This window comes from Nicotiana tabacum, chromosome 24, assembly GCF_000715075.1.
Source record: "Nicotiana tabacum cultivar K326 chromosome 24, ASM71507v2, whole genome shotgun sequence".
Classification (NCBI taxonomy): domain Eukaryota; kingdom Viridiplantae; phylum Streptophyta; class Magnoliopsida; order Solanales; family Solanaceae; genus Nicotiana; species Nicotiana tabacum.
Genome location: NC_134103.1, coordinates 97,114,663 through 97,141,403, shown reverse-complemented (window position 1 = coordinate 97,141,403; position 26,741 = coordinate 97,114,663).

Genomic DNA, 26,741 nt, shown 5'->3' with positions numbered 1-26,741 from the left:
GCACATAATCAACCCATCATAACTGAATCTCTCTAACTCATCCCAGCCACGCAGGTCGCCAAAACCCAAGAGCATTGCCACGAAACACCTGTAAAGACTAGCCATGTCGTAAGTACCCAAAGAACGGATTATATCCATTACTGTGCTGATCCAACCTACTACCAAGCTGTCCTATTTTTCCAAGTCCTTTCCAAATTGCCTTCAAATTGATACTTCTCCTTGATAGAACACCACGATCCTTAACCAAAATTCACCACATAAGAGACCCTAGTATAACACCACAACGCCCTAAGGCCCATAAGCCGATGACTTCCCTCTTAAGCACCCTGAAGCGCCCACTCTAAAGAGATCTTATGTGAACCTAAAACTATTTCTTTCCCCTTCTTGATACTGAAATGCATAATTCCCAATGATATAAAAATGCCACAAGTCTCGATACCGTCCAATGTAACTCTCAGTTTCTAGCCATATACAAATCTTGACAATTCCAAATCGCTACATTTAAATCTTGAGTCTAGTAGAACCATTCTCGAGAGTCATCCACTCTTCTCAAATCTCAATTAAACCGACCAAATGGACCGAACGACCTATGCCCCATTAGCACACCAACACCCAAGGGAGTAACCCACACTCCTAAGCAAACGAGCAAATTCCTACTCTATGCACACTACATCCTTTACGAATAACAACTCAATCATTCAATGATTCCCATATACCCATTAAGTATAATACAACATGTATCCATAAATTTCCATTACTCGAGTAATTCTCGAACTCCACCGCTGCAAGTCATAACTGATTCACTAGTATACCTCGAACTGAAACCAATACAACACATAATCGTGCAATCAACTTATCAATAGCAGACTCCCCCACTTGGCTCAAAGCCATAGATCAAAACACACAATAACTCACAATGCCCATAGTCTATTACTGCCATAATACCGCAGTGAAATCCAACTAAATCCTTCACAAGCTCATATAACACAAACCATCTAATATCTTAAATCATCTGCAAATCTCGTATTCATCCTTGTAGTAGTCAAGCCAACTCTCATAAGTGACCCAAACTCAAATTTCAACACATATAATTCACTGGTAAAATAGAACTCGCTACAAAACAACATAGGGATCACACAACCTCAGGACACACCGTAGGAGATAACCCACCTGCTTAGCCTAAAACTGACATCTTTCTATACCCTTCCACAGTCACAACTACTTCGCAATTACTTAATCTTTCGGATTCCGAACTCACAAAAAGACATGAAAATCTACTTCACTCCACAACTAAACAACATGTGAGGTCCTTCAACACACCCATAACTCGAGGCCATATGCCAAATCAAGGCAGAAATCAAACACCCAATAGTCCTTGCTACTTCTCAATTAAACTCGTCTCATCACATTCGAACAATTTAAACATATCTCGCAGTCACATCATACTCACCACATAGCCATCCATCCACCCATCGAGCCATAGAGTCCATTCATAGGGACACTACCGGACGTATAAGTCCAAAAGCATATGCTCACACAATCAAAACCTCTGTACTCATGTTATAGTCACCACCCGGCCTCAAGTCCTTCAGACTGGCCCATCATCAGCACACTGAAATCACATCTCGCACCTCATCCATGGAATCCCAAGCCGCCGGTGCAGAGCCGATACCGAGCGCTCACATGCGCATACAAATGCGTGGAAGGAATTCAAAGAGTTATACTTCAAGCTAAATCAATGTTGCACGATAAGTAAAGAAAGATGGGAAGTATATCCTAAATGTGATGTAGCCTCTCGAAGATAGGTATAGATGTCATCATACCGATCCTCAAGACTCTACTAGACACTTGCTCATGACTTGTAGAACCTATGAACCTAGAGCTCTAATACCAACTTGTCACGACCCAAAATCCAACTAGTCGTGATGACACCTAACCCAACCCGCTAGGTAAGCCAATGAACAACTATCCAATTTCAATGAAATTTAATAAGACAACTAAGTAAAACAAAATATCTAAATCCTATACATTTCTCAAGGACTGGTAGTACAAATCATGCACTTATAAGAATAGAATTTACAAAGCTGAAAGGAAATAAATACATCGTTTGTTTGAAAAGTACATAAATTGAGTTTTATAGATCTAAAGCTACCACGAACAAGGGGCAACTCCAACCGGGACGCAGGTACATCTTCAATCCAGCTCTCATTGAACACAATAACATCAACAACCAACATCTACACGCAAGGTGCAGAAGTGTAGTATGAGTACAACCGACCCCATGTACTTAGTAAGTAACAAACCTAACCTTAGGTTGAAAGCAGTGACGAGCTAACACAAGGTCGGGTACAATACCAATATTCCACATTAGTTCATAACAACATAATACATGTAATAAAAGAGGTATCTTAGAAGTAAGATGCTCAGCTCGTTCACAGTTCTAGAAAATGGGCATGCTTTTCAAGTATCTCAGTGAAAACCCAAAATCTTTTACCAAAATACCAAAAATACGAGTAAGTTTGAAAAATGTAATTTTTCCAAATATTCTTTCCACAATAAATAAGATGCTTCATTTTCTTTTCACATAACAAGTGAAAAATACCTCTCTATGCCCACATATCAATGTGTGTAAAAAGTCATGAATGACGTGATACTATATAGTATGAGGAAAAATGCATCCCTATGCCTGTATGCCATGTGTGCTTGCAAATGCCATGTATTCCAGAGATGAATCATGTACTCACACTCTCAGAGTACTCAATCTCACTGTCTCGCATCCTCTCTCACTATGCTCAATGTTCAGCACACTCAATCACTCAGCGTTGTACAAAAACCACTGCGGGGTGCAGCCCGATCCCCACACACACACACACACACACACACACACATATATATATATATATATATATATATATATATATATATATATCTCACTGGGGGTGTGCAGACTCTGGAGGGGCTCCTTCAGCCCAAGCGCTATATCGCTGCGGCGTGCAGCCCGATACCATAAAATATAATCAATATATCATTGCAGCGTGCAGCCCGATCCCATAAAATATAATCAATATATTTCTACGGCATGCAGCACGTTCCCATAAAGTATAATATAACATGCTGCGGCGTGCAGCCCGATCCTATAAAGTATAATATAATATGTTGCGGCGTGCAGCCCAATCCCAAAATGTCACTCTCACTCAGGCCCTCGGCCTCACACAGTCATCACTCTCTCCAGTCTCACTCACGGGCTCACAATGTCATGAAACTAGCCCGACAAAAATGATATGATGTATTAATAACAAGAATTGAGACTGAGATATGATATGCATGCATGAATATGACTGAGTACAAAATATCAATAAAATCAGTGAGATGACAACAAAAAACAACCACAATGGTTCCTAACAACATCATCATGAAGCCTAAACATGATATTTACCATGATTGATAGCTCAATTACTTTATCGGATGGTGAAAACACAAATGTCAACAAACTAGGGCCACTATACAGTGCCATGGAAGCAACAGAGTCCCAATTCACATGGTGCATGCCCACACACCTGTCATCTAGCATGTGTGTCACCTCAATACCAATCACATAACATGTATTACAGGGTTTCATACCCTCAGCACTAAGTTTTGAAGAGTTACTTACATCGAACAAGCCAAATCCAATAACCAGCAAGCCAAACGATGCTCCAAAAAGGCAATCCCACGCGTAACGATCATCCGAACGGCTCAAAACTAGCCAAAAGCAACTCAAATACATCAAATAATGCCAAAGGAAACAAACTCAATCGATAAAGGTCGAATCTTTAATCAAAATCCCAAAATCGACCAAAAAGTCAAACCCGGGCCCGACTTACAAAATCCGACAACCCATTCAATTACGAGTCCAACCATACTACTTTCACTCAAATCCGACTCCGAATCGATGTTCAAAACTCAAAAATTCACTTTATGAAATTTTAGACAAAACCCCCAAATTACACTTTGAAATCATCCATCAAATGCCAAAAACAAAAATGGATTCATGAAATATAACTAAAATTGAGTATAGAACACTTACCCCTATCCATATGGTAAAACTTGCCTCCAAATATTGTCCAAATCAGAACTCCCCAACTCAAAATATGACCAAATGAACAAACCTTCGATATTAAGTATTTTTGCCCAGCTGTTCTGCCTCGTTTTGCATGCCAAATGATCCCAAAATTTGCTTTTGATGACTCCAATAGATTCCTTGTGAAATGTCAGTCAAGATAGGCTTTTGAATCACTCCATTTGACCGTATAACAAAGGAGATATGTTGGTTTCAATATTTGAAAATGTGCTTGAAAATGTGCAGATTTTTAAATACGAAGTCAGTGGCAATTACGTAATTAACATGAAAAATCTGGCAACCCAATTCTTAGTAAAATGACCATAAAATCCTTATACGATGTCCTAATTCGACGATTCTTTTTTCTATGGGTCTGTAATTACGATACGGATATAATGCTTCAATCAAAATAGAAATCGGAGCTCATTTGTTCAATATGATATCATTTATGCTTGAAGAAACGGCGTCAAAATATAAGAAAAACTAGCGCAACACAACCCAAACCTATCAGAAACTCACCCAAGCCCCTCGGGACCCCATACGAACATACCAAAAAGTCCTATAACATAACAAGGACCTACTTGTGGCCTTAAATCATGCATAACAACATCTAAATGACAAAACACACCTCAAATCAAACTTAATGAACTTTCGACTTCCAAAAACGCGCGCCGAAATATATCAAATCAACTCGGAATGAACTCAAATTTTTCACACAAGTCCTAATACATTATACGTAGCTACTCGTGTTCTCAAACTACCGAGCGAAGTGTAAATTCTCAAAACGACCGGTCGGGTCATTACAGGAAGGGACTCAAAAGGAAAGCCCAATGGCAAAACTCGTTATTGATGAACTTCATAATATGGAATGCGAGGGGAGCCAACAGTGCTGAGTTTCGCAGGCACTATGCATCTATGGTCAAACTGCATAACCCTGTTATGCTTGTTCTGCTAGAGACAAGGATGGCTGACCACAAATACCTGACTGCCGAGCTTTAGTTCTCAGCACAGTTCCAGTTCCCTGCTATAGGCCAATCTGGGGGAATTGTGGTAATGTGGAAATATGACCTAGTTTTACTGGAAGAAGTGTCTACCACACCTCAGGGAGTCCATGTCATGATCAAGGTAATCCCTAACACCTCTAAGTGGCTTTTTTCTGCAATCTATGCTAGTAATCATGTGTTTGATGGAAATAGACTTTGGCACTTTCTCGAGTACATGGCCTCTGTATATAAGAGTAGATGACTTGTAGGAGGAGATTTCAATGAAGTGATTAAAGCTAGAGGTAAGTTTGGGGGTAACAGCATAAAAACAATAGGAGTAATAGATTCTGAAATTGTTTGAATCAATGCAAGCTTGTGGACATAGGTTTAAAGGGGTCGAAATATACTTGGACTAACAAGAGGACACTAACAGACAAGACCACATTCTAGAGAGGCCAGATAGGAGTATTGCTATAGATGAATGGATTGATATGTTTCCAGAATCTACAGTGACACACCTGCCTAGAACACACTCTGACCACTGCGCTCTCCTCCTTATCATTATCAGTCATCAACAAAATGACTGTTGACGATCAATTTTGATCCTCATTTTAAAATTAATTTTTTTATACTTAATAATTTATAATAAATATTTTGGAAGTATTTTCTATCGATAAATACCTAATTTTCAAATTAATTAAGTATTAATTTTGAAATTAATCACCAGTATTAGTATTATGTAATTACGAATGTACTTACTATTTTAGTATTATTATAACAATCTTTTATACACACCACATAAGCTTTATGAACAAATTATTTTTCAATTTTAGTTAAGTAGGCTACTATGTTAATAATTTGAAATTAGTGTCATAATTTAGAAGACAACGTATTTTACAAATAATTAGTTACAAAAATTGGTAGTATATTTGACATTTATGATTTTACTACATTTTATTGGAAATTAATTAATTTTAATTAAATTAAATTTAATGAGGTTAAAGACCAAATGGCTACAATTGCAATTCCTTAATTAATTACACAATGGCTATTCTTTAAAATAATTCTAGCCCAAATACTAGGCACAAATCTGGATATGGTCCAGTCCAAACAACCCCTTCTCTCCAAGTTGGCACTACACCACAACCCATTTGAACCAATCAAAGTACGCCATGTCACCGGTCTCCCACACTCACAAAAAAAAACATAACTGATCTCAGTCGTTTATATCTTAGATCAACGACCCACAATTTATTCTACTTTCCTCTTTAATTTGTAAAACACCCAGAGATTTAATCTTGACCGTTGGATCACAAGGATCCAACAACCACCAAAATTCCCTACAAAACTGATTTAATCCCTAATTATCAGTATCATTGATCCAATGATCCAACGGCCCAAATTCATACTCGCAATCTTATCCTAGAGACGACCACCCTTATTCTTCCAAACCCTAATCATTCCTCACTAGACTTAGCTACTTCATTTACCCTTCTTCTCTAATCTCTCTCAAACTCATCAGACCAATCAATCAAGAAAACCTTGCACAAATTAGTGCAAGGTCACGAATCAGACCACAAATCATTCTTATTGTTATCCAAATCCGCAAATCCTACTGCTTCTTTCCTCTTTTGTTGTTGAGATTCAAGACCCCCCCAAATCCAAAAACCCTAACCTAGAGATGAAACTTCAAATCATCTGTGATTTTTCAAATCTATGGCATACATGGCCATCTGTCTTGTCTCTGTACTACGAATTTCATCATTCTTTTTTCATTTCCACCGTTTAATTTCAAAAGATCTAAAGTTGAAGTCACAGACCAAAGGATGAAATCTCAAATCGTATGAGATTTCTTGTGTTCTTTCAAGTCAAAGCGCATGAGAAGCCTCCTCAGAACCTCATAATGATTATTCGAGGTTCAGAAGTCAAATGCAATGACCTCTGGACATTGGGGATTTACCCCCATCAGCGGTCAACCTTCTCTCACTCCGGTAAATCCCTCACCAATTTCCCCTTGTTCTTTCTGATTTCATCCGCTTATGCTCACATCACTACCTCAACGTCATCTTCCACTACCGAGTTTGAATTTTGCTGAAACCCTAAGGCATTAGTGGCACTATAAATAAAGTCTTGATTTATCTCACCTAACACCACTCAACAACCTACAATCACACCAAGCAATACCTACCAAACCTAACAATAGTCTAAAACTTCATACGAGTTAAGAGGCTAGGTTTTTGTTCTTATTTATATTTATTCCTTTTGTTTCCGAGTTTCTTCACTGCTCAAGAGCTTGAAATTTTGGTTGTCATACGGCTAAGTTAGAAACCTTGTTTGGTTTGCTGCCCTAGAAAAGGTTTGTACACTTCCACTCTTTCTCTTCTGACTGCCTTTATTCGAATATCATGAACATGTTGATGTCTTTTATTAGTTGTGTTCGTTTATAATAGTTGTCATCAATATATAGATGTTACTTCCAGTTCATAATGATGTGTTGTTAACCTATGGTCACCTGTTATGCTTTTGAGTATCTTTAATTTGTATTAAACAACTTATATGATTAAGCTACTTAATATGCCTTAATGACTTTTCATATTTGCCTAAGCTTCAGGTTTACTTTTAATAATTCTGCTATGATCTTTATTCCTGCCATAATGTTTTTGAATTTTGTTGTTGAAGTTGTTGTTTGATAATCCTAACTAGAATAACATGAAAGCTCACAGTTTAATGCTTCATCATTTAATTGAAATATGTGAAGTTTAAGTGTTTAAATGCTTTTCTTCTTTGCATAAGTGCTTGTTAGCCTTTTAGTATTCTTTGAGTAATCACCATGAAAGCTTTATGTACATGTCTAACTGTTAGTTGTATCTCTAAGTATGAAATAGTCTTATTAGGATGAACTTCTATGAACATCAGTGATCATTCTGCACATATTTTTTTACGATCAGGCTATCTCTCATAAATTAGATTGTAGTTATGTCTGCTATAGTTGAATGTTAATTATTTTACAAGTTGAATACAATTCCATCATGCTTAGATGTCAATCATAGTCTCTACATCTGAGTTAAGCATGTTTGATATATTGTCTCCCATGTCTTTGACCCTGAATGGCATTGTTAATTTGATTGTACAATTGGCCGAAACTCATCCAGTTTTGTAAGCCTATTACATTAGTTGAAATATATATATGTATAGTTGAATAAAGGTTATGTATATATCTCTGCATATCTCTCATGATTTCATGCTTCTGTGAACTATCTTGAAATTGTATAGAGTTCTCTCTTTCCCTGTCAATCTGAATTGAATCTGGTCTTAGAGAAATCCCTTGTTGTTACTGCTTAAACACAATAACTTTCCTATTTTATTATACTCCTATAAAGAAGTTGGTTTTACCTTTAGTTCCAAAATGAAGTGAGACTGATAGTTTGTGATCCTGTTAAGCACTCTTAGGGAATTCCTTTTTTATTCTGCAAACCTGTAGTTATGTTATGAATTCTGATTATACTCTGGTATTCCTAATAATACCTATAGAGGTTCCTGATTATGACTATTTTGTTTGAATCTTCATTGATGTTTTCAAAATGTTCCAAATATCATTGTTAACTTATATGTGCAAGACTTGAGTTAAACTAATCTGTGATTAGTCCATTAGAGCAAAAGCATCTGTACGCTAAGTTGTAGCTGCTCTAAACTATGTGCTATTTGTCTATCTTTGAGGTTTTTCATTCCAGTTGTTTGGTTCTTTAGCAATAACAGTATAGTGTTCCTGCCTCTGTATGTGTGTTTGGAAAGTTGGTGTTACACCCTATATTTTCGTATGTAAAAATGCGTCGTAAGCAAACTAATGTAGGACAAAAAAAATGAGATAATATTTAAAAGTATATAAAGTAAGTTAATCATGCTACCTCTGAGGTTACAAATATTGAAGATCATGAACAACAAGTACAAAGAGGGTTGGACAGTTCAGAAGCTAAAGCAATTAAATAAAACAATGTTTCATCGAAAGTCGACAAGTTGGGAATGTTATAACATGTACCTTTGGGGTGAGACTAGGGTGATTAACATGATAAAGAGATTATGTTATGATTTATATTAGTCGTATTACATCCGTGTGTTATGTTTTTAAGTCAAGCGAGTTGTGGAACAAAAGTCGATGAAAGTCATCACAAGTTACATTCATAAGTTTTACTGAAACTTTGGGTCAAATGTAACTGCAATTTTCTCCCAATATACTTAGAGTTATGGTGTGTTCCACACATCAAATTAAATATCTATGAGTCTATTTTCCAACGCATTAAACCATTTATCAATACGACATCGGAGTAGAGAGATATGTGCATTTTTGCGATACTGCGCAAGCTGCTAGGTGACAAGTAGGTGTGTCACCTACTTGCTTAAATGAAAGCCCAAAAATGGGCCATTTCGGGTCGTCCAAAGAGGCCTTTTAAGGGCCTATTTTCTTCATATATTAGAATTAAAATAGAGCATAATAACCAGACATAAGCTCTGCAAAGAATCCTCCCAAAAATTTCCCACAAACCCTAATTGATTTTCTCTCCCTTTCAAGTTCCAATTGGAGGCAAAACTTAGAGTTTGAAGAACCAAGATAGGAGCTGAGTTATCCAACAAATAAGGTGAGTTTACTGCTCTCTTTCATCCATTTTTTCTGCTGTAAATTCATGGTAAGTCGTTCTATACTTGTAAGAACTCACGGGATGGTGATCGGAAGCCGTGAGTTCGAGTTATTCACTTGTAGCGGACTGTTTTGTGGACTGTTTTGTGTTGCTGTTGGGCTGCGTGTTTTATTACTATTTTGTGGAGTTTTGGAGGAGGAAGGGGGTTTATAAACACCATATAAATGTAGGGTGGTTGGCTGGTCGTTCGTCATAACATTTTCGGGTCGTTTGACACTACTACGGTGGTCGTTTTGTGTACGAAGAGATTGGGGTGTGTTGGGCTGTTTTGTAGTATTTGATGGTGTATATAGGGCTGGAAAATGATGTATATATGTTGTTATTGTTCTGTCATTGTATTGTTGGTGTTATCTTGAAGTTGGAGGAAGGGCATATTATAGGGGAGATGCTGCCCGTTTTAATACAAAATAGGTTTGTCGTTCGTTGTGCGATAGTTGTACCTTTCGTAACTTAACGATAGTATTATTATCATTCTTGTAGATTAAGGTGCGAAGAGGTGAGTTCAACTTGGTGATTGAAAAGATTGTAATAAGGTATGTTAAGGCTAAGCCTTCCTTCATTTTGGCATGATCTCGTAGCTACATGTGTTAGTAATGAGACAAAAAGAGAAGTTCATATTCATGAATTTATTCACACTATTCTAGTCTCATAAGTTACAATATTATTCCTTATCGAGACTCTATATTAAATTTTAGTATTGTCTTCTTTCAGTCAAGAGAGCAGCAAGCCTATATATACAATATTACAGTATTTTCATTACCATCGAGCTATAATCGATGGGCAGGCCCCTATTGGGCAACCTCTGATCAGATGGAAAGTTATATACCGAGCCTACTGTGGCCGAGCGCCTATGAGCGAGCCCAGCATGGTCGAGATACATAGCCTAGTATGGCCGAGCGCCTATAAGCGAGCCTACTATGGCAGAGCAGTTATATATACCGAGCCTTATAAGGCCGTACAATTATTTTACTTACTATATTGAAGGAGTTGAGTCAGTATCAGCAGGTAAGTATATCTCCAGATCATCTTTGACTCCCAGTTAATTTCAGTTATCATATTATCAGTTCAGTTTCAGATTTCAGTTATTTTATTGCCTTACATACTCGGTACATTATTTCGTACTGACGTCCCTTTTTGGGGGCGCTGCATTTCATGCGTGCAGGTTCAGACAGACAGACGGGTAGACCTCCTCAGTAGGTGTTTTCCGAGTTCCGCCTGATCGGTAAGCTCCACGTCTTTCGGAGTTGCCAGGACTAGAGTTTTGTGTACATCTTATGTATATCTGTATATATGTTATGGGTAGGTCGGGGCCCTGTTCCGATCACAGTACATCTATCAGTAGAGGCTTGTAGGCATATCCTGTTGGTTAGTGCAATATGTTGGGTTTGTATAAATTGGTGGTTTGTCAGCTGTAGTAGCTATGACGGCCTTGTCGGCCTAGCTTTATATTGATATTTAGTTAGTGCTAGTTTCCATTCAGTTTTATATTTTGCTTCGCAAATTGTCTTGCAAGGTGGCCCCATGGCCAAAGTATGACATTATGTGTTCAGAGTCCCTTAGTCGCAATTTGGTACGCCAGGTTAGGTGAGGCACGGGGTGCTTGTCTCGCTCCTAGGTTCGGGGCGTGACACTTGGATTACTCTTAAGCATGATATCTCAACCTCTGCGGGAAGTATAGTTATAAGAAATAATATTATTTTATGTGTTATTCTATTAAGAAAAGTCATGTTTCTATGGTAGGGTGTGTTGTGGTAATTGGTTTACATTGAAAGAGCCTCATTGGCACTCAAACCTATAGGGAAGAATGAGTCGTTAGTGGTTGAGGATATTTGAGAGTAGAATTTAACTCTTGGTTGGGCTACTCTCCCAGGCACAAGCATTGCCCTGGGCCTTGATACCCTTGTGAACTTTGAAGTATCGGGGGATTCAAAGGGGGCATCGACCTTGAGTGGAATTCTCTCCTTAGCCCTTAATTCATTGACACTTGTTATTCTCTTTGTGTTTAGTGTGTATGACAATGAAAGGTGTTCAATGTGGATCATTTGCTATACATAATCACCACATTAGTATAACCTTCTTAGTGTTTGAATGTTGTTAGTCATCTTTCCTTTATTCTTTGCTTGCAAATTTCATATATGAGCATGTATATAGTATTGTCTCTTTAATGACCTCTCTTCTTTTTTTGAATATGTACAATGGCTTGGGCCTGCTGAGTTCTTAAATCCAGCTTTACTTTATCCTGGGGGATCCAGGGTCAGCTGTCGTCCCTGTTACAGCTAGGCCTGCCTCTTTGAGGCCCAAACACAAGAGTCCTTTTTTCCCTTTATTCCTTTATTTACCGCTTTTTCTATTCTATAGGTCTACTATGTCATTGTCCTTTATCGTGTTCCTATTGTTTTATCTCTAATGTATACAACAATTATATATTGGATTGAATGCTTTATTTATCTTTTAATTCATATAAAATAACTTAGGCAAGTTTTAAAGAACCTAGGATTGAAAGAAGCATTAGTTAGTAATTAACTCTTCACCCGCTAATCATGAGCTGTTATTATTAATTCATCGTACTTTTCTAACTCTTCTTAAAGATTTTGAAGCCCAAAAGGCCTAGCAAAAGGCGGCAGTCCCTCTTTCAAAAAGAAAAACCAGAACTGAATCACGAACTTAATTTTCTAAAAAGGAAATCAACTCCTTTCTAAGATCAAGGTGTTCCCGCCCAAGACAAGGATTTTCAAACGATTCCTTCAAGTCCAATATTTAAAAACCAAGGTATATCTTAGGCTTATTTTTCATAACACCTTCATCTTGTTAGAGTAATATGAACTTCCATGCTTTAGGAAACAAAGTGTTTTAACTTAGCTTCTCTTTTACACATTTTCACACAAACATCATACTTCTTTCAAAGCTCTTTTCAAGCATATATACACTAAGATTATTTTTCTAAGATTCTTCTATAAACCCATACCTATTTAAACTGCACTCTTCCTTTATAGGTATTATATCCAAATATATGGTAAGCCACACTCTTCAAACACTAGTTAAGCATAGTACAAATAATTAGCCCTAAATCTAGTCTCAGTCCTATGGAGCTACCTCAGGTAGATTTTAAGGGGTGCCTAACGCCTTTCCCTTAGAATAATAAGAAATCTTACCCATAATCTCTCTGGTTAGCAAACTAATGAATAATATGACCTTTAGTAATTAAATAGGTACCCTAGTATACCTTTAAATATTAGGTGACGACCCTTTTTCATCAACAATAGAGAAATCACAAGTTGATTCTTGTTTTGACTCGTGCAAAATAGGGTGCAACAATGACCATAGGAGACCTTTAGGTTTGTGTCTATGTGGTGTAGCTACCCTGAATTCCCACCTATTGTGCATATAAGTTTCCAACCAACCAATGACCTACTGGGTCCACTAGTTTATTTAAGCATAATGTGAATAACTGGAATAGGAAAGTATTTTGGAACATCTTCCATAAGAAAATGCACATACTTTCTAGACTTAATGGTATCCAGAAGTCATATGCCTACCCTTTCAGTAGATTCCTCCAGGAATTAGAAGCTAACCTCCAAATTGAATTCTCAGCTATCCTAAATAATGAAGAGGAATTTTGGAAGTTGAAATCAAGAATCAAGTGGTTGTGTGAGGGTGATGCAAACACTAGATTTTATCACACAACCACCCTTAATAAAAGACAGAGGGACATGATCATTTGTTTAACAGATGAAGTAGGTAACTGTTCGCAATAAATTTTTGTAGTACGAAAAATAAACTGCAACAAAAATAATATGAAGAAAAAAATAGATTTTACAGATAAATATTTGTGAGTACAATTCTATGTATCCTTTGATTCTCCTCTCTAAAATTCTCCGTGATTCGTGGGCTTGAGAAATATCTTTCTCGAATGTAGGATGATTCAGGCCTCCCTGTGATGTATTTAATTGCAAAGAACATCGAGCAGCAATTTGTTGTTACGTGCTGATCTCCGTAAAGAACTCCATTGATCACTCCTTTGTTGAAGAACTATGCACTTGATGATTGATCTCTCTGTTTGTGGATGCCTTCACTAATTGCGGAATGTTTTTCTCCAATTCTGAATGTCCTACAAGAGATATATAACTCCTATATTTATAATGGTAGAGGATGGGCAGTCCAGCTACATATGAACTCTCTTTCTTGATTCTGATTGGCTCACGTGAGTCATCAAACTTATCACACAAGCTATGTGATAAGCTTGCTTGTGATTGGCCAAGACATGTCATTTTAGACACTTGGCAATTCTTGATTGGTCGCTGTTTTGGATTGGGATTGTCACATCATTTAACAAGTGGAATCATCTTGTTGGCTTTGGGTTTGACTGCACATGCCATGTCACTTGACACATGGCATGAGTTTGGGCCTTAAGATTAAATGGACCTTGGGCTTGAAAATAATCCAAATTTTGTATGGATTAGGCCCAATAAATTTTATATATCTACAGATGCCCCCTATTTCAAGGCTTGTCAGAGTGTAGGCTTGTTGAAACTCGAAGATGCGGCTTGAATTATCCATGAGAAGAACACTTTCTTTCTTGCCCATAAATAAAGAACTTGAATTCTTTGGGTAATCGTGACTCTCCAGTGAAGCCTAAATCGAATTGGAAAAACCTTCTGACGCCAAGTATGTTGTACTTAAACAATACTTTATTAGTAACCTTTATAGCAAAATTATGGTAACCAAAACATGGTCACATTGAACAATGTATGACAATTCCATCATAGATCAATTTCTTATGACAAAGCTATTGGGATTAAAGGATTGGTGAATGGGAAATGGAGGGAAGAAAGTGAAGGGAAAGTGAGTTCCCTTTTTCTCGGAAAAAGAGCAAGTTTCCCTCATTGGTGGTGGAAAGAAAAGTGAATGTGCTTATATTGAGAAAGCACTTCCCTTGGTGTTAAATGGGTTGGAAAGAAAGTAAACCTTGCGTCGTCGTCGTTGCTCGCTTTGCTCGGCTTCGGCTTCGGTCAAAGATTGATTGATTAATCTTTTTGGACAAAATTTCTTTCAATAATTTAATTAATTAACGAAAAGACAACCAGGAATAACCCAGGACCCGTGACACGACCCGGTCCGTTTCTTTCCCGGATTATTTTAAATTGATTTCCCAAAATATTTTAAACAAGAATTGTTCCCGCCTATTCCAACAGCCATGGCTGTTTCTGAAAGGTTGCAAACTTTTCATAAACAATGCCAGAAAATGGCTATAAATACGTCTTCATCCCAGAATATATCCTTACAAAATTTTCAGTGTGTTTTACAACCATTAAGTGGTTCGAAGTTCATCAGCGTTTTTGGTACCAATATACTAGTGAGTTAAGTCGTTCTATCCTGGGAGGATAATATTCCAAAACCTTGGGTACTTGAGGGGAATAATTTCTTTAAGGACACACCGTGCATTCAGTGGGCTCGATTTCATTCCATAATATATTTTCAGATTCTGTTTTCGATTATTTAAATTTCTACTATTCTACAGTTTTTCTGTTTATGTTTTTTGTTTTAAAAAGCTTGTTGTTTCATATATTTTATAGTATTACAATTTGATTAACAATCTTAAGGAAATTATTAATATACTATAATCTATATTCTGCTTTGGAGATTAAAACCTTTGTGGTTTTCTACTCCGTTTGAATTTTTCTATTTCTGATTTAAAGATATAAAAACTTTATCGGAGTATTAAAATTTAGAAACGATTTGAAGAACATAAAAACTTCATCATTTTATTGTGAAATAGTATATAGAAAACGTCAGTTTTTATTTATTAAACGTACTGTTTATCATTAATTACAGTACTATTTACTGTTCTATTTTTTTGCCATTAATTGAACTCTTCTGATGTGGACAATGACAAATGGCAATTGATAATGAAAATTCTTCTGCGACTATTGCGGCAACAATGATAGCCTCGCCAACCAATGATAAATCGGGGAAATTTTCTGCAGCCAACTTCAAAGGATGGTAGCAAAGGGTGTTCTTTTGGCTTACCACCCTTGGTATGCAGAAGTTCACCAGTGAAGACCCTCCAGTGTCTGCTACCGACATGCCAGATAATGAGAAGTTTATGATTGTTGAGGCGTGAAAACAAGCAGATTTTCTTTGCAAAGGCTATATCCTAATTACTTTGGAGGATGACTTGTACAATGTCTACAATTCTATGAATACTTCGAAAGAATTATGGGATGCGCTTGAGAAGAAGTACAAGACTCAAGATGCATGCTTGAAAACGTTTGTGGTTGCCAAATTTTTAGACTATAAAATGATAGACAACAAAACCGTTGGAACCCAAGTTCAAGAGCTTCAACTTATTTTTCACGACCTTATTGCTGAAGGTATGGTAGTGAATGAAGCATTTCAAGTGGCTACAATGATTGAAAATTTATCTCCTTCGTGGAGAGATTTCAAAAACTATCTAAAGTACAAGAGCAAAGAACTGAAGTTGGAAAATCTTGTGATTCGTCTCAAGATTGAGGAAGATAACAAAATAGCCGAGAAAAAGTCTCGTGGAAATTCAACGATTATGGGAACTAATATCGTTGAGGAGACTGTTCCATAAAGTAAGAGGAGAAACAAGTGTAACGATCCAACCGGTCATTTTGAGCTCGAGCGTGTCATTCAGCGGTTTGAGACCCTGAGTAGCTTCACTTCAGGTATTATGCCTTGTACGCATGGTTGGAATTTTATTTTGGGAAGTTTGGAGTTGATTTGGAAAGAAAATTCTAATTTTGGAAGCCTTAAGTTGGAGGAATTGACTAAAGTGTGATTTTTGAGTAGACGACCTCAGAATCGGGATTTGAAGGTTCCAACAGGTTTGTATGATGATTTTAGACTTGGGCGTATGTCCGGATCGGGTTTTGGATGACCCGGGAGCGTTTTGGCACCTATTGTGGAAGTTGGCATTTTTGAAGAATTTCATAAAAATGGGGTTGAGGCGTATTTCAATGTTATCGATGTTCATTTGGGATTCCGAGTCTGGGAATAGCTCTATATGGTGATTCTGGTATTGGGAGCACGTCTGAAAATGGATTTGGAGGTCCGTAGGTCATTTCGGGATCATTTGGCGAAAGTTAGAAATTTGAAGGTTCTTGAAAAGTTTGACCGGGAGTGGACTTTGTGATATCGGGGTCGGATTCCGATTTTCGAAAGTTGGAGTAGGTCCATAATGTCGAATGTGACTTGTGTGCAAAATTTGAGGTCAATCAGACGTGATTTGAAAGGTTTTGGCATCGAATGTAGAAATTTGAAGTTTTAAAGTTCATTAATCTTGAATTGGGGTGCAATTCATGATTTCGATGTTGTTTGGCATGATTTGAGGGTTCAAGCGAGTCCATTTTATGATTCCAAACTTGTTGGTATGTTCGGGCGGGGCCTCGGGGACCCTGATTGGCAATCGGACGAGGCTCGGACCAAGTTGGAAATTGGGAGCAACAGCTGAAGCTCCCAGTTGCTGTCATAATTGCACCTGCACATGGCCAGCCGCAGGTGCGAGCTACGAGCTGCAGAAGAGAAAGAGTGAGGGCAGCCTAGCCACCGCAGGTGCGGAAGTTTTGGCGCACCTGCGTGACCCCAGGTGCGAGAGCAGTAGTCGCAGGAGTGGATGGGCTCGCGAAAGAGGTTCCTTTTGTCCGCAGATGCGGAGCTTGGCTAGGTAAGGGAGATGCGCACCTCTGAGGATTTTGTCGCAGGTGCGGGACCGCAGATGCAGCCAAGGCACCGCAGATGCGAATAATCGCTGGGCAGAATTGTTTTAAGAGCGGGATTTTGCTCTTCTTCTCTCATTTTTCACTTGGTTGTGGCGATTTTGGAGAGCTTCAAGGAAGGATTTTCATCATCTATGTCAAGGTAAGTGATTCCCGCGTATTGTGAGTTAAATACAAGATTTATACATGGATTCAAGCATAAAAATTTGTAAAAATTTGGAATTTTGAAGAAAAACCTAGAAATTGGTATTCTTGGATTTTGATCACGAATTTGGGCATGAAATTGAGAATAAGCTATATATTTGAGTTCATAGTGCTATGGGTAGTGTTTGTCTTCAAATATTTTTTGGAATCCGGGCATGTGGGCCCGAGGGTTGCTTTATCAATTTTTCGAGCGGAGTTGGAAATTGTTATAAATTGATTAATTATGAGTATTAGAGTATATTCTAATTGGGTTACATCTTATTTGACTAGTTTTGAATCGGCGGTCGCCGGTATGAGGTGTTAGGGCGGTGTTGGAGCCAGTTTTGGAATGTCGGAGTGAGGTAAGTCTCTTCTCTAACTCTGTGAGGGGGAAACTACCCCTAGGTGATATATTTGATGTGTACAACTTGTTGTGGGGACTACGTATGCACGAGGTGACGAGAGTCTGTATGTAGTTAGATTCATGTTATTGTCCAGGTAGACTTAGGTTCACACCATGCTGTACTTGTACTATAGGGATTATCCTTTCTTGTTCAATTTTTTATTTTACATTCCTACTTGAGACTAGACTTGCTATTGTAGAGACTTCACGATTTATTGATTAGTCACCGAATAACTTTACTCCTCATACGGCATGTTTCCATGATATATATATATATATTTCATTGAAAGGTTTTGTTAAAGAAATTACAACTGACACATTTATTGGGAGTGGGGTTAAGGACCCGTCAAAGTTTCTTATTATTATGGGATCGGGTCGTTCACCTCAGCAGGATTATGTATTTCACTCTTATGGGATCGGGTTGTTCGCCTCGGCAGGATTTATGTACCACACTCTCATGGGAGCGGGCCGTTCGCCTCGTCAGTTTAATAGATGCATCTATGGTTCGTGCCGTTCGACCCTCGACAGTGCACAATTCAAATATTTATGTTGGATCGGGCCATACGCCTCGACATTTCCTATATCATATCCTCATGGAATCGTGCGTAATATTTGGCAAGAAGTCGGGGTATTTGTAAATTTCTCCCTGATTCGAATTATAACAACCTGCTTGGTGAGATCCAGTATACATATATATTTCACTCTTATGGGATCGGGTTGTTCGCCTCGGCAGGATTTATGTACCACACTCTCATGGGAGCGGGCCGTTCGCCTCGTCAGTTTAATAGATGCATCTATGGTTCGTGCCGTTCGACCCTCGACAGTGCACAATTCAAATATTTATGTTGGATCGGGCCATACGCCTCGACATTTCCTATATCATATCCTCATGGAATCGTGCGTAATATTTGGCAAGAAGTCGGGGTATTTGTAAATTTCTCCCTGATTCGAATTATAACAACCTGCTTGGTGAGATCCAGTATACATATATATATATATATATATATATATATATATATATATATATATATATATATATATATATATATATATATATATATATATATATATGCTTCCGTTGAGGAGGAATTTGCTAATTAAGAGCTTGAGTTCATTGTAAGGAGGATAATTGTACCACATATCTACACTTCTTTATTTCATTTATTTACTTTGCCTTGTATTTGCTCACCTCCTTAATGTACTTGATATTATTGGACCACTAATGAGTGTCGATATCGACCCCTCGTCACTACTTCTCCGGGGTTAGGCTAGATACTTACTGGGTACACGCTGATTACATACTCATACTACACTTGCTGCACATTTTTGTGCAGGTACATATGTGACAAGTGGCCTTGTGAGAGCAGAGGCATGTATGCATGCTGGGACTTACGTGAGCTGCATTCCATAGTACGACCCACAGTCAGCAGATTGTCCTTCAGAGTTATTTGTATTTTCCTGTCAAAGTTGTATTCCAGACGGATGTTGTACTTTATATTTACTTCTTAGTTGATGCTCATGCACTTGTGACACCGGGTTTTAGGGTGATTATGGATTATTTAGTATTGCAATTGTTAAGAATATTATTATTTAGACTGTTTACTATTTAATCGAAGGAAAATATGATTTCAAAAATATTAAAATGAGAACCTAATCAAGTATTTATTTTTGGCTTGCCTGACAGTGGTGTCCGACGTCATCACGACCTTTAATGGATTTTGGGTCGTGACAACATGGTATCTGAGCGCTAGGTTCACTTAGGTCTCACGAGTCATGAGCGTGTCTAGTAGAGTCTTGCGAATCGGTGCAGAGACGTCTGTTATTATCTTTGAGAGGCTACAAGGCTGTTAGGAGCACTTCCCTTCTTGATTCCTCATCATGCAGATTGATTCTTTTGAGGCTTGTACCTTTATTTCTTTCCTATGCAATCTTATGCGACGTGAAGCGCTTGTTATAGATTGGGAATCGAGGAATTGTCATGGTACTATAGAGGTGGTGCAGGATGTCTCTGCCTACGTGTTTGATTGGGCTATTACCGTCGCCTTGCGGAAGGTCGTCCTGTTGTTTCAGCTCAGCATCAGTATTTCCTATGGTTTTGAGATTTGGCATTGATTGTTATAATGATTTGTGCGTTATTATCGCACTTTTGTTTGTGTAATGGTAGGATGCCTATCTATGCGTCGAGGCAGTGAATGACTTGAAAGGAGGTTTTACTCAGTGCTTTATTTCCAGCGGAGGAAAGGCAATCGGACTATGAGTGTTTGGGATGATGGAGTAACGAGACTTGGTATTTTGAGCGTGGTGGAGTTCTCAATTGTGATGTGGTGTCATCGCCCTTGTTAAACGCGTTAAGGTTTACCGGTGTTATGGTCTTCTTCAATTCGGCTTTGGGGAAGGGTATTGTGGAGTAGTGTCGGGGAAGCGGCTGTTAGAGATCGTGGTGTGCAGTGGTTCAGGATCAAATCGGTGTTCCTAGTGTTGATGGTTCGAGAAGGATGATCTTCAGAGAGGCTTTAAATTTGGTAGCAATTTATTGGTTCAAGTGCTACAGAGACGAATTTTGATTTAAGGCAATAACTGGGCAGCGGAGGATGAGGAAGGACATATGGAAGGTGTCTTGTGGTGGTTAAATTTCTGGAAGGCCAAGTGTGAGAAGCGGAAGTCAAGTAGTTGCTTAAAGAAGAGGGTTTGACTAAAATGGGAGAGTGGCAGAGTATCATATGGGTTCTGTGGTAGGATAACTACACGCCTTGGGGAGAGTTTGGAGTGATTTGGGATTTATGGTGAACAGTGACTGGGTCTACGGACTAATTTGGAATATTGGATGCTATACTAAGGAAGGTTGGATACGACAGAATGGAGTTGCTTGATATGAAGAGGGATGCAACATGACTTTGGATTTGAAATGTATTATCGCACCTTTAGTTGATGTCAATGGGGAGTGAACAGACTTGTACAACTGGTGAATGAGCACGGGATCTGGATGGTTTACTGATTTTATGGTGTTGACGGAGCTTCTACGAAGAATTCTACTGGCTATCCAGTAAGAGGTCGAATATGTGAATGTGGCTTGTGATTCAAAATGTTCACGAAATTCTTAACGGGAGGATTTCGAGAAATTTGGCAGGTCGATTGTGCGGGCTCATGTCTATGAGGAAGGAGGAATATTGGTGGGTTCTGGGGTTATGTAATTGTAGCTTCAAGCTAAGTGGGAGAGCACCACCGTCTACGATTGGATTGCATGGTTGCCTACTTGTGAGGTTTTTGGTTATCGACATATTGGTGGGTTATTACGACTAAGGAAAGAAAACATCAGTGATAATTTGAGCAAAGGATTGGAGGAATGTGTGCTATACTTGGGCCTTATCGGTTCATGTTCAGTTTTGAGAAGACTCAGAGTTTCTGCTTCTGGTGGAAGTAATGTACAAGGGGAAAGAATTCAGTTGGGTGCTTCTTTGATAGGATTTTCATGTGTTGGTAGAGCGCTAGAGTTTGGCTTATACTAGGGACCAAGACAGAGTGGGTGACTCTCAACAGTGGTACTGATGGGTTCAAGAATTTAAGTACAGTGCCTAAGAACTTGGAATGTTCTATGTTATCAATGGGTATGCGGTGCAGTACTGGAGGAAGGGAATAAGTAGCTCTGGATTCACGGAAGGTCTTGCAGAATGGGTGTACCAGTTGGCTATGCTATTGAGCACTTAAGGAGAATATGAGCGGTTCATGGGTATTGAGACGATGTGATCTCGTGGATTGGGTCACTCTGGATGAGTATTGTTGGGTTTGGTTACGTTAATGAATGGAACTATTATTGTTTCTAAGGCAAGTTGAGAATAAATTATAAGTTGAGGATCAAGGTCGCAGTTGATGTCGACAAGAATGTCAAGAGCTCAGATGGGCAGGGAAGAATTCAGATGTTTAGAGTAAGCTGGTATTGTCTTTAGCGTCACCTGAGATCGGTGTTATGTGGAAGAGGTTTTGTGTATTGACTTGCAGATTTTTGACTCACTCTACAGAATTAGAACGACTGGTGGTATGGATGTGCGGACCTTGCTACCTGAGCAGAATGGTCGTGGGTGCATGCCCCACGGGGAGATTTGTATAAGTGTGACATGTCAGTGAATTGATTGTTAAAGATTGAGACCGAATGTGGAGGTCATAGTAATATCGCAAGTGCAAGAGTTTATGCCTGAGAGGTATTCTATTCCTTGGGTTGTGGACCATGTGAGTTCGTTTTGGATTTGACGGCTGTTATTATGAGTTGTGAATAGGTCATTGTGGGTCCTTGAAGGGTTATTAGCCCAGTGCGGTATGATCAGAATCAGCTTGAGGTCCGTGGATGGATCTAAATGTGAATATGGGCTCTATATCAGACCAAATGTGTTCATTTCAACATAGCGTTGTTTTCAGAGGGGTCTTCAGGCCTTGGATGATATTTCTATTGTCAGCCCTTCCGTGTAGTTTCTATTGTGCCATGTGGGTTATGAGGCGGTTTGATTATTCGCACTCGTAATGAGATCCCATATAGTTTGTGGTGTAATGTGAGTAGGATGGCTCTCGAGATGCAGATCATGTATCGCACCTTAGTTGTGCTTGAGTTTTATAGCGCGTGACGCTACCCGTCTCCCCACGATTTGTATTATGCACTTGGCGTGCTTATAGTTAATATTCGGGCATTTTGTGAGTATAAGCGTTACGACTCGATATGTGTTTTCTTTAGATTATTATGTGTGGATCAGGTGGCACGCCACCACGGGTATATGGTTGGATCGGGTGGCACGCCGCCACAGATATGTTGTTTAGATCGGGTGGCACGCCACCACAGGTATCATGGTTGGATCGGGTTGCACACCGCAACGGTATCATGTGTTGATCGGGTTGCACGCCACAACAGTGTGTTATTGAGTACAGTTTCCCATATCTATTATTGTGTGTTTTGCTTCTCATTTTCTGAGGAAGGTTCATGACATCTTTTCGGTTGTTTAAATTAGTTGTGTGGGTTGAGTATATCTTTCTAGAGTTCGTTTCCTTATGTATAACATTCGAGTTTGTAGCTTGTTGGCACGTTGTGGCATCCTATGATACTTTTGGCAGTGTCTGAGGTGGTTTATGTCCTAAGCAGCTTATACTAGGTGAGACGAGATTATTGGACCTGGGATCAGTGCGATCAGATTTATATGAAGCATATTAAAGAGTAAATATTGTTATTCAGTACAGAATGAGGTAATGGTTCTTGTCGGGAGGAGAGACTCCATAAATTGTGATTCGGCAGGTGGTTATGAGTTCTACACATCTTCTCTATCGTGGCATTATTGTGAGAGTTAAAGCAAGGCTTAATTGGTTATGAGGTACACTACGGGCTTCGGGTCAGTGGAAATTTTAGCTGTTGTACTTTGGAAAGATTGCCTTGGGCAAATGAGTTACGCGGTGCATGGTAAGAATTCAGCTAGGGTATACAATCATGTTTGGTGCAGTGTGTAGTGATTGATGCGGTGTTCGTATGTTGGAAACAGGCCTGGTGGAGAATTCCGGATGTTGGAATTCGGCACTAAGGCTTATTTGACTAAATAAAAGGGAGAATCTTCAGATTGACTCGACCTAATGTGCCCAACTGGGTTGTGGTGGCACGAATAGGTGCACGAGTTGTTGAACAGTAATTTCGGACAACTCCGGAGCAGTTCTTAGCACGTTCGAAGACGAACGCATGTTTAAGTGGGAGAGAATGTAATGACCCAACCGGTCGTTTTGAGATCTAGCGCGTCATTCAGCGGTTTGAGACCCTGAGCAGCTTCACTTAAGGTATTATGACTTATACATGTGGTCGGAATTCAATTTCGGGAAGTTCGGAGTTGATTTGGAAAGAAAATTCTAATTTCGGAAGCCTTAAGTTGTAGGAATTGACTAAAGTGTGATTTTTGAGTAGACGGCCTCAGAATCGGGATTTGAAGGTTTCAATAGGTTTGTATGATGATTTTGGACTTGGGCGTATGTCCGGATCGGGTTTTGGATGACCCGAGAGCGTTTCAGCGCCTATTGTGGAAGTTGGCATTTTGGAAGAATTTCATAAAAATTGGGTTGAGGCGTATTTCGATGTTATCGATATCCGTTTGGGATTTCGAGTCTGGGAATATCTATGTATGGTGTTTCTGGTATTTGGAGCACGCCCGGAAGTGGATTTGGAGGTCCGTATGATATTTCGGGGTCATTTGGCGAAAGTTAGAAATTTGAAGGTTTTTGGAAAGTTTGACCGGGAGTGGACTTTGTGATATCGGGGTCGGATTCCGATTTTTGAAAGTTGGAGTAGGTCTGTAATGTCGAAAGTGACTTGTGTGCGAAATTTGAGGTCAATCGGACGTGAATTGAAAGGTTTTGGCATCGAATGTAGAAGTTTGAAGTTCTAAAGTTCATTAAGCTTGAATTAGGGTGCGACTCATGATTTCTATGTTGTTTGGCGTGATTTGAGGGTTCGAGTGAGTCCGTTTTATGATTCCAAACTTGTTGATATGTTCAGGCGGGGCCCCGGGGGCCCGAAGTGGCAATCGGACGAGGCTCGGACCAAGTTGGAAATTGGGAGCAACAGCTGAAGCTCCCAGTTGCTGTCATAATTGCACATGCGCTTGGCCAGCCGCAGGTGTGAGCTACGAGCCGCAGAAGCAAAAGAGTGAGGGCAGCGCAGCCACCGCAGGTGCGGATGATTTGGCGCACCTTTGTGACCGCAAGTGCGAGAGCAGTAGTCGCAGGAGCGGATGGGCTCGCGAAAGCGGTTCCTTTTATCCGCAGATGGGAAGCTTGGCCAGGTAAGGGAAATGCGCACCTTCGAGGATTTTGTCGCAGGTGCGGGACCGCAGATGCGGCCAAGGTACCGCATGTGCAAAAACGCTCTGGGCAGTATCGTTTTATGAGCGGTATTTGGCTCATCTTCTATCATTTTTCACTTGGTTGGGGCGATTTTGGAGGGCTTGAAGGAGGGATTTTCATCATCTTTGTCAAGGTAACTGATTCCCGCGTATTGTGAGTTAAATACAAGATTTATACATGGATTCAAGCATGAAAATTTGTAGAAATTTGTGATTTTGAAGAAAAACCTAGAAATTGGTATTCTTGGATTTTGATCATGAATTTCGGCATGAAATAGAGAATAAATTATATATTTGAGTTCGTTGTTCTATGGGTAGTGTTTTTCTTCGAATACTTTTGGAATTCGGGCACGTGGGCCCGAGGGTTGCTTTATCGATTTTTTGAGCGGAGTTGGAAATTGTTATAAATTGATTAATTATGAGTATTAGAGTATATTTTAATTGGGTTTCATCTTATTTGACTAGTTTTGGATCGACGGTCACCAATTTGAGGTGTTAGGGCGGTGTTGGAGCCGGTTTTGGAACGTCTGAGTGAGGTAAGTCTTCTTTCTAACTCTGTGAGGGGGAAACTACCCCTAGGTGATATATTTGATATGTACAACTTGTTGCGGGGACTTGTACGCATGAGGTGACGAGAGTCCGTATGTAGTTAGATTCATGTTATTGTCATGGTAGACTTAGGTTCACACCATGTTGTACTTGTACTATAGGGATTATCCTTGCTTGTTTAATTCATTATTTTACATTTCTACTTGAGACTAGACTTGCTATTGTAGAGACTTTACGGTTTCACGACTAGTCACCGAATAACTTTACTCCTCCTACGGCATGTTTCCATGATATATATATCATTGAAAGGTTTTGTTAAAGAAATTACAACTCACACGTTTATTTGTGAGTGGGGTCAAGGACCCGTCAAAGCTTCTTATTCTTATGCGATCGGGCCATTCGCCTCGGCAGGATTATGTATTTCACTATTATGGGATTGGGCCGTTCGCCTCGGCAGGATTTATGTACCACACTCTCATGGGAGCGGGCCGTTCGCCTCAGAAGTTTAATAGATGTATCTATGGTTCGTGTCGTTCGACCCTCGGCAGTGCACAGTTTAAATATTTATGTTGGATCGGGTCGCACGCCTCGTATTTCCTATATCATATGCTTAAGTAATCGTGCATAGTATTTGGCAAGAAGTCGGAGTATTTGTAAATTTCCCCCTGATTTGAATTATAACAACCTACTTGGTGAGATCCAGTATACATATATATATGCTCCATTTGAGGAGGAATTTGCTAACTAAGAGCTTGAGTTTATTGTAAGGAGGATAATTGTATCACATATCTACACTTGTTTATTTTATTTATTTACTTTGCCTCGTATTTTCTCACCTCCTTAATGTACTTGATATTATTGGACCACTAGTGAGTGTCCATGTCGACCCCTCATCACTACTTCTCCGGGGTTGGCTAGTTACTTAATGTGTACATGTTGATTACGTACTCATACTACACTTGCTGTATATTTTTGTGCAGGTACATATGTGACTAGTGGCCTTGTGAGAGTAGAGGCGTGTATACATGCGGTGACTTACGTGAGCTGCATTCCATATTATGACCCACAACCAGCAGAGTCTCTTTCAGAGTTATTTGTATTTTTCTGTCTAAGTTGTATTCCAGATAGATGTTATACTTTATTTTTACTTCTTAGTTGATGCTCATGCACTTGTGACACCGGGTTTTTGGGTGATTATGGGTTGTTCTGTATTGAAATTGTTAAGAATATATTA